Consider the following 15,128-nt stretch of genomic DNA (forward strand, 5'->3'; position numbering starts at 1 on the left):
CCGCCCGGGACAGAGATGAGGCAGATGGGTGCCCGCTTCCTCCCTCTGAGAAGGAGAATGGAGGGTGGGATTGTGACTACATGTGTCCCCTCAGAGTCCACCTAGGCCCGGGCCAGGAGGTGGCCTTTGGCCCACAGTTGAATTCCTTAGGCTCACGCCGTCACTCAGGGAAGGTCAGCTCCACAGGACTTCAGGGCTCTGGGAGCCAGGCTTTCTCTGCTTTCTACAGACGTCAGCGTGAAGGGAGCTCACTGTTGCTGGGATTTGGTGGAGCGGCATGGAGTGGGGGTGCAAGGCCTCCACATAGTCTCCTTGTTGGTGATGGGACACACTTTTGAAGGAGCCCGATGTTTTCAGGGCTGTGTGAAGTCTCTGAGGTCTCTCAGGACCCTGTCCTTTCTCCGCAACCCAGAGGAGCAATCGGCGGCCACAGGCAACGGACAGAGCCCTGTGCCAGGCCCTCAGGAGAGGACTTTTCTCGGGAAAATGAGTGGCCTTCATCCTAGTTCCTCCCTCTTTGGCTCTAAGGGCAGGTTGAGAAACAAGCAGGCCCCAGTGTCCGTGTCTGCGATGTCTCGGCAGTGCAGCTGTGACAGAGCCATGGGGACGATGAGCCTTTACTCATGGCCTGCCTGGTCTCTTCCTTTAAAATGTCAGGTTCTGAAGAACCCTGATTCCTGTCAGGCCAGAGGTGGATTTAAAGGACGCTGGTAATGATATTGTGTGGCCAAGATACTTAATGACATTTTTATAAAAGGAAGTTTCTGGACCTAGAATGGTGGCTCAGGCCTGTCATCCCAGCACTATGGGAGGCCGAGGCAGGTGGATCACGTGAGGTCAGGAGTATGAGACCAGTTTGACCAACACGAAAAAACCCCGTCTCTATGAAAAATACAAAAATTAGCCAGGCGTGGTGACTTATGCCTATAATTCCAGGTATTTGGGAGTTGAGGCACGGGAATCGCTTATGACAGAGCAAGACTCAGTCTCAAAGCAAAAAAAAAAGAAGGTTCTGACGGCATATGCAAAGAGAGGGCTGGGTCAGGTGCTGTCAGAACTGCTAAACAAATATGCATCCAGGGCTGGAGCTCAGTCACCAGGGAGTCACTCGGATTGTCAGGGGTTTGTCTCCCTGTGTGTTGAGCAGGCTGGAATTGAGGGGCAGACTCATTCATTCCTGACACTAAAACTATTTCTTCCTAGTGAAGAAAGCATACAGAGAAACGGAATAGGAAATAAAACCTTTATGTGCTCTGCCTAAATTAATAATTTATGGCCTTTGTTTTTTTGGTATATTTGCATGTCACCTTTAGAAAGTAAGGGGCAGCCCTCACTTGCTGCTGATGACCTGCCTCGCCATGCGCATGTCCTGCCACCGCCCCGCAGAAATGCTTCAATGACCCACAGTCTTTTGCCAGATGAGCCCGGTGTCCAGGGTACTGGCTCCTCATCTCACTCGGACTGATGCCAAAGATGTACAATTTGGTGCCAATGTCCGAGCCTTAATGCTTCAAGGTGTAGGCCTTTTAACCGATGCTGTAGCCTTATAATGGGGCGAAAGGGAAGAACAGTGATTACTGAACAGAGCTGGGGAAGTCCCAAAGTAACAAAAGATGGTGTGACTGATGCAAAGTCAATTGACTTAAAGGATAAATATAAAAACCATGGAGCTAAACTTGTCCAAGATGTTGCCAATAACACAAATGAAGAGACTGGTGATGGCACTCCCACTGCTACTGTGCTGGTACCCTCTCTTTCCAAGTAAGGCTTCCAGAAGGTTAGCAAAGGTGCTAATTCCAGTGCAAATCAAAAGAGGTGTGACGTTAGCTGTTGATGTTGTATTCGCTGAACTTAAAAAGCAGTCTGAATCTGTGACCAAACCTGAAAATTGTGCAGGTTGCTACAATTTCTGCAAATGCAGACACATTGGTAACATCATCTCTGATGCAATGAAAAAGGTTAGAAGAAAAGGTGTCATCACAGTAAAGTTTGGAAAAACGTTGACCGATGAATGAGAAATTATTGAAGACATGAAAATTTGACAGAGGATATATTTCTCCATACTTTATGAATACATCAAAAGGTCTGAAATGTGAATTCCAGGATACCTATGTTCTGTTGCGTGAAAAGAAAATTTCTGGTGTCCAGTCCATTGTACCTGCTCTTGAAATTGCCAGTGCTCACCGTAAATCTTTGGTCATAATTGCTGAAGACATTGATGGAGAAGCTCTAAGTACACTTGTCTCCAATAGGCTAAAGGTTGATCTTCAGGTTGTGGCAGTCAAAGCTCCAGGGTTTGGTGACAATAGAAAGAATCAGCTTAAAGATATTGCTGCTGGTGGTGCAGTGCTTGGAGAAGGGGACTGACACTAAATCTTGAAGATGTTCAGCCTCGTGACTTAGGAGAAGTTGGAGAGGTCACTGTGATCAAAGACGATGCCATGCTCTTAAAAGGAAAAGGTAACAAGGCTCCAATTGAAAAATGTATTCAAGAAATCATTGACCAGTCACATGTCACCACTAGTGAATACGAAAAGGAAAAACTGAATGAACAGCTGGAGAAATTTTCAGATGGAGTAGCTGTGCTGAAGGTTGGTGGGACAAGTGATGTTGAAGTGAATGAAAAGACAGAGTTACAGGTGCCCTTGATGCTACAAGAGCTGCCGTTGAAGAAGGCATTGTTTAGGGAGGGGGTTGTGCCCTGCTTTGGTGCATTCCAGCCTGGACTCATTGACTCCAGCTAACGAAGATCAAAAAATTGGTATAGAAATTATTTTAAAAACACTCAAAATTTCAGCAATGACCATTGCTAAGAATGCAGGGGTTGCAGAATCTTTGATAGTTGAGAAAATTATGCAAAGTTCCTCAAAAGTTGGTTATGATACTATGTTGGGAGATTTTGTGAATATAGTGGGAAAAGGCATTGTTGACTCAACAAAGGTAGTGAGAATTGCTTTATTGGATGCTGCTGGCATGGTCGCTCTGTTAACTACAGCAGATGTTGTAGTCACAGAAATTCCTAAAGAAGGGAATGGCCCTGGAATGGGTGCAATGTGTGGAATGGGAGGTGATATGGGAGGTGACCTGTTCTAATTCCTAGAGTAGTGCTTTACCTTTATTAATGAATTGTGACAGGAAGCCCAAGGCAGTGTTCCTCACCAATAACTTCAGAGAAGTCAGTTGGAGAAAACGAAGAAAAGATTGGCTGATGTTTAAGAAACCACTATAACCATTGGCTACTTGTTTCAGCTGACAAAATCTATCACAGTTTACAGCTATCATTATCCATGCCTACGGATAATTTATTTTCTTTTTTGGATGAAAAAATGTTGTACATTCCTGATACTGGGTACAAGAGTCATGTACCAACGCACGGCTTTCAACTTAAATCACTGAGTCATTTTTACTACTGTTCTGTTCAAATCAGGACTTCAGTGCTTGCCACCACCAGATGAGAAGTTAAGCAGCCTTTCTGTGCAGAGTGAGAATAATTGTGCTCATAGTAGAGAAACACCCAATTATGTGAAAACCTTTGTGTAATAAAAATTTGTTTAAAGTTAAAAAAAAGAAAGTAAGAGGCAAACATCATGACACTTCACGGTAATTATCTCAGCATGAATCCCTTACATATGAGGGAAAATTCCCACATCAAGCACAATACAATTTACACATGTTAAGAAAACAATTCTTCGATATTATTTATTATCTTGTCAATATTTCACATTTCTCCAGTTGTTCCAACTATGGCTTCATGGCTGTTGATGTTTCCGGATACAAGTTAATCTAGATTTGCATATTGAATTAGGCTGTCATATCTCTTAATTTGTTGAGTAGATATTCTTAAGGAAATGTCATGGTACTATGAGAAGAAGCTTACTGGGGCTTAGAGTTTGAATTAAGGGACTGGTTCCCATCTTTTTCATGTGTGGCATCACTCCTGATTGATACGTTCTTAATGACTCCTATGATTAGCATTATTATTATAAAAGTAATACACTCACATTTAAAAACTCACCCATATCAGAGAGTGAATTTTTTCCTATACAGCAGTTCCAATCCCAGGAACCACCGATAGCATTGTGGTTTTATACTTGTTGTCCTCTCTAGATCTCAGTACTTTTGTGAGGCCTTGTTAGAGAAGGAGGTAAAATTGCTCTGAAATAGGAAAGTCACTGTGACATGCAGCGCCTCTGTGCCCGTGGGGAAGAAGCCACCAGGGCTATGGTAACATGGGCCTGGTCGCTCAAGGACAGCTGAGCTGACTGTTCCCATGAAGATTCCAGTGGTTGCAGCTGCTTCTTTTATCTTGGCACAGCCCAATGAGACTCCTTCACAGCTGTGCTCATCCTAGTGATGAAGTGTGTTTGATAAGGACCAGTAGAGGGGCATCTTTGTTTTAAAGGATGGGTTATTATCCTGTTTCAGCAAGGAAGACTGTCCACTGGCGGAACCATGGGGTTCTTCACCAAAACCAGAGATGCAGCAATTCTAGGATTTGGAGACATGTTAAGATATAAATGACTTTTTTTTTTATTATTAATGAGGTAAAAGCAAAGCCAGGTTTTGTATAAAATGGGAACCAGCAAGTTTGACTGATAAATAGACTCACTGTGCTGTCTTTTAATGGAACATGACCCATGCTGTGTCCCTGTACCTCCTTCTGTCACTGGGGAGAGAATTTCAGGCTGTTTCTTTGTGGCAAAATGGTTCACTTCCTCAGGCAAGAGTGGAAACCCTCATTCCTATAGATAGGCTCCCAGAAAGCAAAGCCTCTCGTATCTATGATCTAGAAAACAAAATTTCTGTGCATTATGTCCTCAATGTTAAGTAACAGAAGCAGTTTTACTGGTTCTCAATTCCGGAGGCAGGGCCAGCTTCGTGGGCTTGAGTGCAGGGCAGTGACACAGGGACTTACTCTCAGAAGGGCCGGTGCCTGGTGGCAGGCTCTGCTGATAGCCCCCTGACTTCCTCAGTTTTTTCTGTGAACTTGTGTTTTGTAAGTGAAGCTCACTGAGACAATGGAGTAGGCACATGGGCAGAGTGGCTATGAGGGGAGACAAGGTGGGCAGGCTCAGGCCCAGGGACATGAAGGCCACATACTAGAGCTTGATGCCCTGAGCATAGACATTCTTGGAATAGCCCAGGCATGTCTGGACCGGGATGGGAGGTGGCAGCAGCAGCCGCCGTAGTGTCCTCAGCCCTGGGGTGAAAGGAGGGTCTCTGTTTGGAGGCAGCACCAACACCTCTGTGACTGTGCTTTCTCAGAGTCATCCTTGGAGCTTCTGCACAAATGCTTACCCCCTGACTTGAGCACCAAGACAGGAACCATAGGAGCTCAGATAGCAAATTGGGAGGAGAGAATCACAAAACAAAAGTGTGCCTGTGGAGATGGCAATAGAGTATACCAGGGATAGAGTATACCAGGGATAGAGTAAACAAGTGATAGAGTATACCAGCAGTAGCATATACCAGGGATATAGTATACCAGCGATAGAGTATACCAGCAATAGAGTATACCAGTGATAGAGCATACCAGGGATAGAGTATACCAGGGATAGAGTATACCAGGGATAGAGTATACCAGGGATAGAGTATACCAGCAATAGAGTATACCAGCAATAGAGTATACCAGTGATAGAGCATACCAGGGATAGAGTATACCAGGGATAGAGTATACCAGGGATAGAGTATACCAGGGATAGAGTATACCAGCAATAGAGTATACCAGCAATAGAGTATACCAGGGATAGAGTATACCAGGGATAGAGTATACCAGGGATAGAGTATACCAGCAATAGAGTATACCAGGGATATAGTATACCAGCGATAGAGTATACCAGCAATAGAGTATACCAGTGATAGAGCATACCAGGGATAGAGTATACCAGGGATAGAGTATACCAGGGATAGAGTATACCAGGGATAGAGTATACCAGCAATAGAGTATACCAGCAATAGAGTATACCAGGGATAGAGTATACCAGGGATAGAGTATACCACTGATAGAGTATACCAGCAATAGAGTATACCAGAGAGAGAGTATACCAAGAAGAGAGTATACTATGGAGTTCTTGGAATTCCTCAGAGAGTTTAGGGTTCTTCAAGGAATTATCCAAGGGACAGAAATAGAAATTAAATATATAATGATAGTCATGAAACCTCTGATGGGACGGGCATGGTGGGTCACACTTGTTATCCCAGCACATTGTGAAGCTGAGATTTGAGGAATGTTTGAAGCCATGTGTTGGAGACCACCCTGGGCTGTATACTTAGAGCGCATCTTAAAAAAAAAACAACAACAAAGATTAGCTGAGCACAGTGGCACATTTCCCTAGTCTAGCTACTTGGGAAGTTGAGGAAGGAGGATCACATGAGTTCAGGAGTTTGAGGCTGCAGTGAGCCATGGTAATCTCTGGTCAACAGATGGAGACCATATCTCAAAAAAAAAAAAAAAAAAAAAAGAAAGAAAGAAAAGGAGAGAAAAGAAAACTTCCGATCAATCAATTATTAACAAGAAGAGCAATTTTAAAAATAAAGTTCTTCTTGTTGTTAAAGATACAACAATAGAATTCAAAAACAAGAGTTTTGAATAAGTTACAAATCATGATGCCACATTTGGTCAGCTGTGGGCCTCTGCAGCTTACAGACCATGTCAGAAGATGCATCCAAATTCCACTGGAGAAATTTACACTTAAAATTAAATTCAAACTTCCATAAAACTGATTTGCTTAAAGAGTTTAATCCTTTGACAAAAATAGTTCCACAAGAACCACCAGCTCCAGATATACTAAAAATTTGTGTCAAAATAATTTATCGCAGTGCTGTGAGAACTTAGATAATATTCCAGAAACAGTTGCTTCAGCAGATTCTTTTCAAAAGGAAAAATGAAGTTGTTCAAGGCATAAAGTTTGATGACCTCATAAATTAATTGACAGAAACGTTGGCCAGAAATTTTTTTTTGATTTATCGAGATCCAATTAATAAAGTATTACTATTTATTCTATTAAAACTATGACACTGATTTCTGGTGGGGATTTATGTGATTCTGTTGTTACTCTTCTATAAATATTATCCCTATTACGTTTTTCAAATGATAAAAAATATTGGCTTGAGAAAGCTGAATATCCTCCCACCTTTCACGACACTTTCTTCTGCTGTTCTTCGAACAAGGTGCCCCGCATGTCCATTTTGCACTGAGCCTTGGGAATTTTGTAGCCGGCCCTGCTGTGCCCATTTTTATACAAGTTATCTCCTTTGATCTCCGAAACAAACATGCCAGGGCGGTATTACCCTGGTTTACAGAGGCAGGTCCTGGAACCTAGAAAGGTTAGAGGACATATTCAAAGTCACCTGGCTACTAAGTGGCAGAGATGCAATTTGAAATAAAATCCCCCTCTCTTCAAAGTCCATATTCCTTACCACTGCCACATGGTGTCCTGATAACCTCCGCTCTTCCTCTTCCTACAACGCCAAAGCTACAGTAATGCTCTGCCTAAGGCCAGAGTCCATGGAGCTACTGTCAATGTCTCTCATCTTCTGAGCTGAGTGCTGAGTCCAGAGCCTGGCCTGATCTGCAGGAGGTGAGGGAATCAGCGCGCAGTTACTGCCACCTGTTGGCGGCTCATCTATCTGACCCTGAAACGCAGATTAATCTCAGTTTCCTGCCTGCCTGAAGCCTGGGTGTGCACCTGAGACTTCTAGTAATTTCCCTTAACGAACCTATTGAGAGGTCTCACAATTTTATGCATTCTCTCAAGCAATTAGCTTTCTTTTATTTATTTTTAATGTTCTCTTTTTTGTCCACATTCTTTTTTATTCACTCGTTTTCCTATTTACTTTCAGCATCATTCGTTCTTTTTTCCCCCCAGGATTTTTACAGTGGAATATTAGATTGTCTATTTCTGAGCTTTTCTATTTCCCATTATAATAGCAGTTAATGTTATGAATTTCCCTCCAAGCACTGCTTTAGCTGTATTGCCACAAATTTTGGTATGTTATGTTTCCATTTGCTGTCATGTGAAAACATTTTTAAATTTCTCCTTTGACTCATTAGAAATATGTTGAGTAATGTCCATATATGTGGGGAATTTTCCAGCTATTTTCCTTTAATCACAGCTTCATACATTCCACTGTGGATAGACATTGTGTTTCATATGATTTTAAATTGCTTTGATTTTTTGTTTCTTAGACCAGTACGAGCTCTCTTAGATAATATTTTAATGCATTTTACTGTTATTGGGAGGAGTGTCCCGTAAAGCTTAAATAGGTCGCAATGGATGATACTGTTTTTCAAGTCTTCTCTATCTTTATTTATACTTTTCTGCTAAAAAAAAAAAAAAACCATTTCAAAGAAAAAAGAGTTGAAATATTCATTTTTTTAAAAAATCTTCTAATATGATACATCTTTTTAAATTTATTTTTTATTATTTATTTATTTATTATTATTATACTTTAAGTTCTAGGGTACATGTGCATAACGTGCAGGTTTGTTACATATGTATACTTGTGCCATGTTGGTATGCTGCACCCATCAACTCGTCAGCACCCATCAACTCGTCATTTACATCAGGTATAACTCCCAATGCAATCCCTCCCCCCTCTCCCCTCCCCATGATAGGCCCCAGTGTGTGATATTCCCCTTCCCAAGTCCAAGTGATCTCATTGTTCAGTTCCCACCTATGAGTGAGAACATGCGGTGTTTGGTTTTCTGTTCTTGTGATAGTTTGCTAAGAATGATGGTTTCCAGCTGCATCCATGTCCCTACAAAGGACACAAACTCATCCTTTTTGATGGCTGCATAGTATTCCATGGTGTATATGTGCCACATTTTCTTAATCCAATCTGTCACTGATGGACATTTGGGTTGATTCCAAGTCTTTGCTCTTGTGAATAGTGCTGCAATAAACATGCATGTGCATGTGTCTTTATAGAAGCATGATTTATAATCCTTTGGGTATATACCCAGTAACGGGATGGCTGGGTCATATGGTACATCTAGTTCTAGATCCTTGAGGAATCGCCATACTGTTTTCCATAATGGTTGAACTAGTTTACGATCCCACCAACAGTGTAAAAGTGTTCCTATTTCTCCACATCCTCTCCAGCAGCTGTTATTTCCTGACTTTTTAATGATTGCCATTCTAACTGGCGTGAGATGGTATCTCATTGTGGTTTTGATTTGCATTTCTCTGATGGCCAGTGATGATGAGCATTTTTTCATGTGTCTGTTGGCTGTATGAACGTCTTCTTTTGCGAAATGTCTGTTCATATCCTTTGCCCACTTTTTGATGGGGTTGTTTGTTTTTTTCTTGTAAATTTGTTTGAGTTCTTTGTAGGTTCTGGATATTAGCCCTTTGTCAGATGAGTAGATTGCAAACATTTTCTCCCATTCTGTAGGTTGCCTGTTCACTCTGATGGTAGTTTCTTTTGCTGTGCAGAAGCTCTTTAGTTTAATGAGATCCCATTTGTCAATTTTGGCTTTTGCTGCCGTTGCTTTTGGTGTTTTAGACATGAAGTCCTTGCCCATGCCTATGTCCTGAATGGTACTACCTAGGTTTTCTTCTAGGGTTTTTATGGTATTAAGTCTAACATTTAAGTCTCTAATCCATCTTGAATTAATTTTCATATAAGGAGTAAGGAAAGGATCCAGTTTCCGCTTTCTACTTATGGCTAGCCAATTTTCCCAGCACCATTTATTAAATAGGGAATCCTTTCCCCATTTCTTGTTTCTCTCAGGTTTGTCAAAGATCAGATGGCTGTAGATGTGTGGTATTATTTCTGAGGACTCTGTTCTGTTCCATTGGTCTATATCTCTGTTTTGGTACCAGTACCATGCTGTTTTGGTTACTGTAGCCTTATAGTAGAGTTTGAAGTCAGGTAGCATGTTGCCTCCAGCTTTGTTCTTTTGACTTAGGATTGTCTTGGTGATGCGGGCTCTTTTTTGGTTCCATATGAACTTTAAAGCAGTTTTTTCCAATTCTGTGAAGAAAGTCATTGGTAGCTTGATGGGGATGGCATTGAATCTATAAATAACTTTGGGCAGTATGGCCATTTTCACGATATTGATTCTTCCTATCCATGAGCATGGTATGTTCTTCCATTTGTTTGTGTCCTCTTTTATTTCACTGAGCAGTGGTTTGTAGTTCTCCTTGAAGAGGTCCTTTACATCCCTTGTAAGTTGGATTCCTAGGTATTTTATTCTCTTTGAAGCAATTGTGAATGGAAGTTCATTCATGATTTGGCTCTCTGTTTGTCTGTTACTGGTGTATAAGAATGCTTGTGATTTTTGCACATTAATTTTGTATCCTGAGACTTTGCTGAAGTTGCTTATCAGCTTAAGGAGATTTTAGGCTGAGACAATGGGGTTTTCTAAATATACAATCATGTCATCTGCAAACAGGGACAATTTGACTTCTTCTTTTCCTAACTGAATACCCTTGATTTCTTTCTCTTGCCTTATTGCCCTAGCCAAAACTTCCAACACTATGTTGAATAGGAGTGGTGAGAGAGGGCATCCCTGTCTTGTGCCAGTTTTCAAAGGGAATTTTTCCAGTTTTTGCCCATTCAGTATGATATTGGCTGTGGTTTTGTCATAAACAGCTCTTATTATTTTTAGGTACATTCCATCAATACTGAATTATTCAATGGTAATTGTTAATTTTTAAATTTCTTCTCTTAGTTCTATTAATTTCTTTTTAAAGACTTTGAGATTCTCTTATTAGGTGCATACTAATTTAATAATAATAATATCTGTTCTTGGTGACTTAACAACTTTATGATTGGAAAACATAGCCTCTTTACCAGTAATAATACACCTTGCTGTAAAATCTACTTTGATTTATAACCAATTAGCCAATACAGCTAATTCTGTTTTCATTAGATTAATGATTCTGTACTATAATTCTTTCCACTCCTTTACTATCAACCTATCTTTGTCCTTATATTTGATAAAGACATTGGGTTTTTATAGACAGCATGCATTTGGGTCTTGTTTTATACTACAAGTTTGCTAGTGAGGAATTCTCTTAGTTTTGTTGTTGTCATTAGAAAATGCTTGGCCTTCTGCATCCCCCTCTATGCACACAAATAATGTCATTTGCTTGGAATGAACCTAGTCTACCATCTCTCAGTCAAGGACACCTGGACATTAAGAAATTCACCCAAGGCCGGGTGTGGTGGCTCACACCTATAGTTCCCAACACTTTGGGAGGCCGAGGTGGGTGGATCACGAGGTCAGGAGATCAAGACCTTCCTGGCTAACATGGTGAAACCCTGTCTCTACTAAAAATACAAAATAATTAGCCAGGCATGGTGGCAGGCCCCTGTAGTCCAAGCTACTTGGGAGGCTGAGGCAGGAGAATGGCGTGAACCCAGGAGGCAGAGGTTGCAGTGAGCCGAGATCGCACCACTGCACTCCAGCCTGGGTGACAGAGCGAGACTCCGATCTCCTTAAAAAAAAAACAAAAAAAAAAAAAACAAAAAAAAACAAAGAAGAGAAAATGCCTTTACTTATTATTGGAATCTGTGTTTAGCATTGATCTAGAAATGTATTTTTGCTTGTGAGGGTTCTATGTTGACATAGTTTTCTTCATTTGGTACTTAAGTATGTCACTTTATTTTTTGTACTTGTGTAGCAGTGTCTTATCTCAGCATGTTTTTAAGATTTTCTCATTATTTTTGATTCAAAACAATTTGATTATTTACGGTTTGGCTCTGTGTCCCTACCCAAATCTCATCTGGAATTGTAATTCCATAATCTCCAGTGTGGGGAGTGGGACCTGGTGGCAGGTGTTGATCATGGGGAGGTGATTTCTGCCATGCTGTTCTCATGATAGTGAGTGAATTCTCAAGAGATGTGATGGTTTTTTTTTTTTTTTTTTTTTTTTTGAGACAGAGTCTCGCTCTGTCGCCCAAGCTGGAGTGCAGTGGCCGGATCTCAGCTCACTGCAAGCTCCGCCGCCCGAGTTTACACCATTCTCCTGCCTCAGCCTCCCGAGTAGCTGGGACTACAGGCGCCTGCCACCTCGCCCGGCTAGTTTTTTTGTATTTTTTTTTAGTAGAGACGGGGTTTCACCGTGTTAGCCAGGATGGTCTTGATCTCCTGACCTCGTGATCCGCCCGTCTCGGCCTCCCAAAGTGCTGGGATTACAGGCTTGAGCCACTGCGCCCGGCCAGATGGGATGGTTTTATAAGTGGCAGTTTCCTTCTGTGCTTGCTCTTGTGCTCTGTCTCTCTTCTTCTCTCTTCCTCTCTCTTTTGTCTGACACCATGGTAGACTTGCTTGCTTCCACTTCACCTTCCATCATGAGTGTGAGATTCCCGAGGCCTCCTAGCCATACTTTCTGTTAATCCTGAATAACTGTGAGTCAAAGAAACCTCTTTTATTTCTAATTATCCAGTCTCAGGTAGATCTTTACAGCAGTCTGAAAATGAACTTGTGTAATTATGATATACTTGTTCTGTTTTTTTAAAATAATTATTCTTCTTGGATATCTTTCAGTACCAAATTTGTATGTTTCTAGTCTCACGACATTAATAAAAATAGGCTATTATTTCATTAACTTTATATTTTCTCCTGGAACTTCTCTCTGCCTTCACACACACGTAGGTGCTGGATTGCTTGATATTTCTATGAAGTGCACTGTTTATTTTTTATCCAGACTTTTATTTTCTCCCTTTGCTTCATTTCCTCATTTGTTTGTGTTAATGTAGACCCAGCCTTACTGATCCTTTCTTCTATGCTGTCATATGTCCTAAATCCAATTCAGAATATTTTTTGTTCACATGCTCATTTTGTTTTATTGCTGGAAGGTCCATATTGAACTTTACATGTGTTCTTCCTCATCAAAAAGGTTTACTCTTCAGCCCTTGACATATTTATAACTTTTGTAATAGATCCTTTACATTCCTTTTTCTAATCCCAGTACCTTTGTCATTATTGGGTTTGTTTTTACTGAATGACTTTTCTCCTAGTTATGGGCCATATTTTCCTACTTCTTTTCATGCTTGGAAATTTTTGATTGGATTCGGTATATAATAAAGCCTATTTTATTTTTTAAAATTAGGAAACAGGGTCTTCCTCCGTTGCCCACGCTGGAATGCAGTGGTGCAATCTCAGGTCACAAAACCTCTGCCTCATTGATTTTAGCAATTCTCTTATCCCAGCCTCCTGAGTAGCTGGGACTACAGGCCTGTGCCATCATGCCCAGCTAATTTTCGTATTTTTCATAGACATAGGTTGGCCTGGCTGGTCTCGAGCTCCTGTCCTCAAGTGATTCACCTGTCTTGGCCTTCCAAAGTGCTGAGATTACAGGCATGAACCGCCACAACTGCCCAGCTTAAATTGCTGAATAACAATTTTGGTATTCCCCCCCCCCCAAAGAATGCTAGACATTATTTGTTTCATTTTTGGGTTTTTATACATTGGTTTGTTTGTTTCAGGAATGGCTTGAAAATGTCTTGGAGCAGTAGTTGCAGAATAGTTTAATCTAGAGCTGACTAGCACCACTACTTGCTGATGGCTTTCTGAGGACTCTGAGTTCTCTCCACTTTACTGTGGAGATGAAGACTTTTCAAGACTTGTCTGTCTTCCTGAAATTGCCACTCACTCCTTCCCAGAGTCTTCACTTTTTTTGGCCTGGGGAAGTCTTAGCCCAAGTGCGCACACATCATAACATAGCCCAAGAGTGAAGGCATTCTTCTTTTCTACAACAGTCAAGATCAATGCTTCTTTCACTGGCCCACTCTCTGATATGTGCACTGGAAATTGGGGTCTGATACAGGTTGGGTGTTTGTACTCTCCAAATACTATGTTGAAATGTAATCCCCAGTCTTGGAGTTGGCACTTGGCAGGAGGTCTCTTGGTCATTGGGGTGGATCCCTCATGAATGACTTGCTGTTGTCCTAGAGATAATCAGTGAGTTCCTTATTTGAGTCATGGGAGATCTGATTGTTTAACACAGTGTGGCACCTCCCCAACTCTGGCTCCTTCTCCTGACTTGTGATACTCCTGTTCCCCCTTCCCTTTCCTACCCAGATGGAAGCTTTCTGAGGCCTCAAAAGGAGCAGATGCTGGCACCATGCTACTTATACAGCCTACAGAATAGGGAACCAAAATAAACTTCTTTTCCTTATGAACTACCAAGCATTAGGTATTCCTTTATAGCAGTATAAACAAACTGACACAGAAAATTGGTACTGTTCAGGGGGTATTGCTGTAAAGACAGCTGAAAATATGGAAGTGGCTTTATCACTGGGTACTGGCAGAGGCTGAAAGAGTTTGCAGAGCCCAGCAAAAGATAGGAAGATGAGGGAAAGTTGGAACTCTTTAGAAACTTGTTAAATGTATGTGACCAAAGTGCTCATAGAGATATGGACAGTGAAGTCCAGGCTATCAGGTGTAAGATGGAAAAGTGGAAGTTATTGGGAATTGACAAGGGTCACCAGTGTTACACCCTAGTATAGAGCTTGGCCGCATTGTGTCCATGTCCTAGAGATTTATGCAAAGTTGAACTTTAGAGTGATTACCTAGAGTGTCTGGTCTAAGTAATCTCCAAGGAGCAAAGTACTCAAGATATGTGGCTGCTTCTACAAGCTTACAGTGAGACACAGGAAAAAAGAAATGATTTAAATATGGAACTTATATTTAAAGGGGAAGCAAAGTATAAAAGTTTGGAAAATTTGCAGCCTAGGAATTTAGTAGAGAAAGAAAAAGCATGTTGAGAAGAGGAATGTAAGTGGGCTGTGGAGAATCACTTGCTAGAGAGATTCCATGACTGAGAAGGAGTCATGTGCTAATGGCCAAGACAATGGGGAAAAGGCTTACAAGGCATTTTTGAAAAGTTTGAGGCATGCCCTCCTACTACAACCCACAGGCCTAGGAGGAAAGAATGGTTCAGTGGCCACACCCAGGGCACAGCTGCCCTGCTCAGCCTCAAGACACTGTTCCCACATCCTGGCTGCCCAGGCTCCAGCCTCAGCTCAAAGGGCCTAATGTACAGATTGGCCACTGTTTCAGTGGGTGAAAGCCATAACGTCTTGGCAGCTTTCATGTGGTGTTAAGCCTGCAAGTATGCAGAGTACAAAAAGGAAAGAGGCTTGGCAGCTTCCACCTACATTTCAGAGGATGT

The 15,128-nt window shown here is 41.6% G+C and overlaps 1 pseudogene; it reads left to right on the forward strand.

Annotated features, from left to right (window-relative positions):
- Positions 1-1,388: 1,388 nt before the first annotated feature.
- LOC102124519 (60 kDa heat shock protein, mitochondrial pseudogene) lies at positions 1,389-3,161 on the forward strand (annotated as a pseudogene).
- Positions 3,162-15,128: the final 11,967 nt, after the last annotated feature.

This window comes from Macaca fascicularis, chromosome 8, assembly GCF_037993035.2.
Source record: "Macaca fascicularis isolate 582-1 chromosome 8, T2T-MFA8v1.1".
NCBI classification, from domain to species: Eukaryota; Metazoa; Chordata; class Mammalia; order Primates; family Cercopithecidae; genus Macaca; species Macaca fascicularis.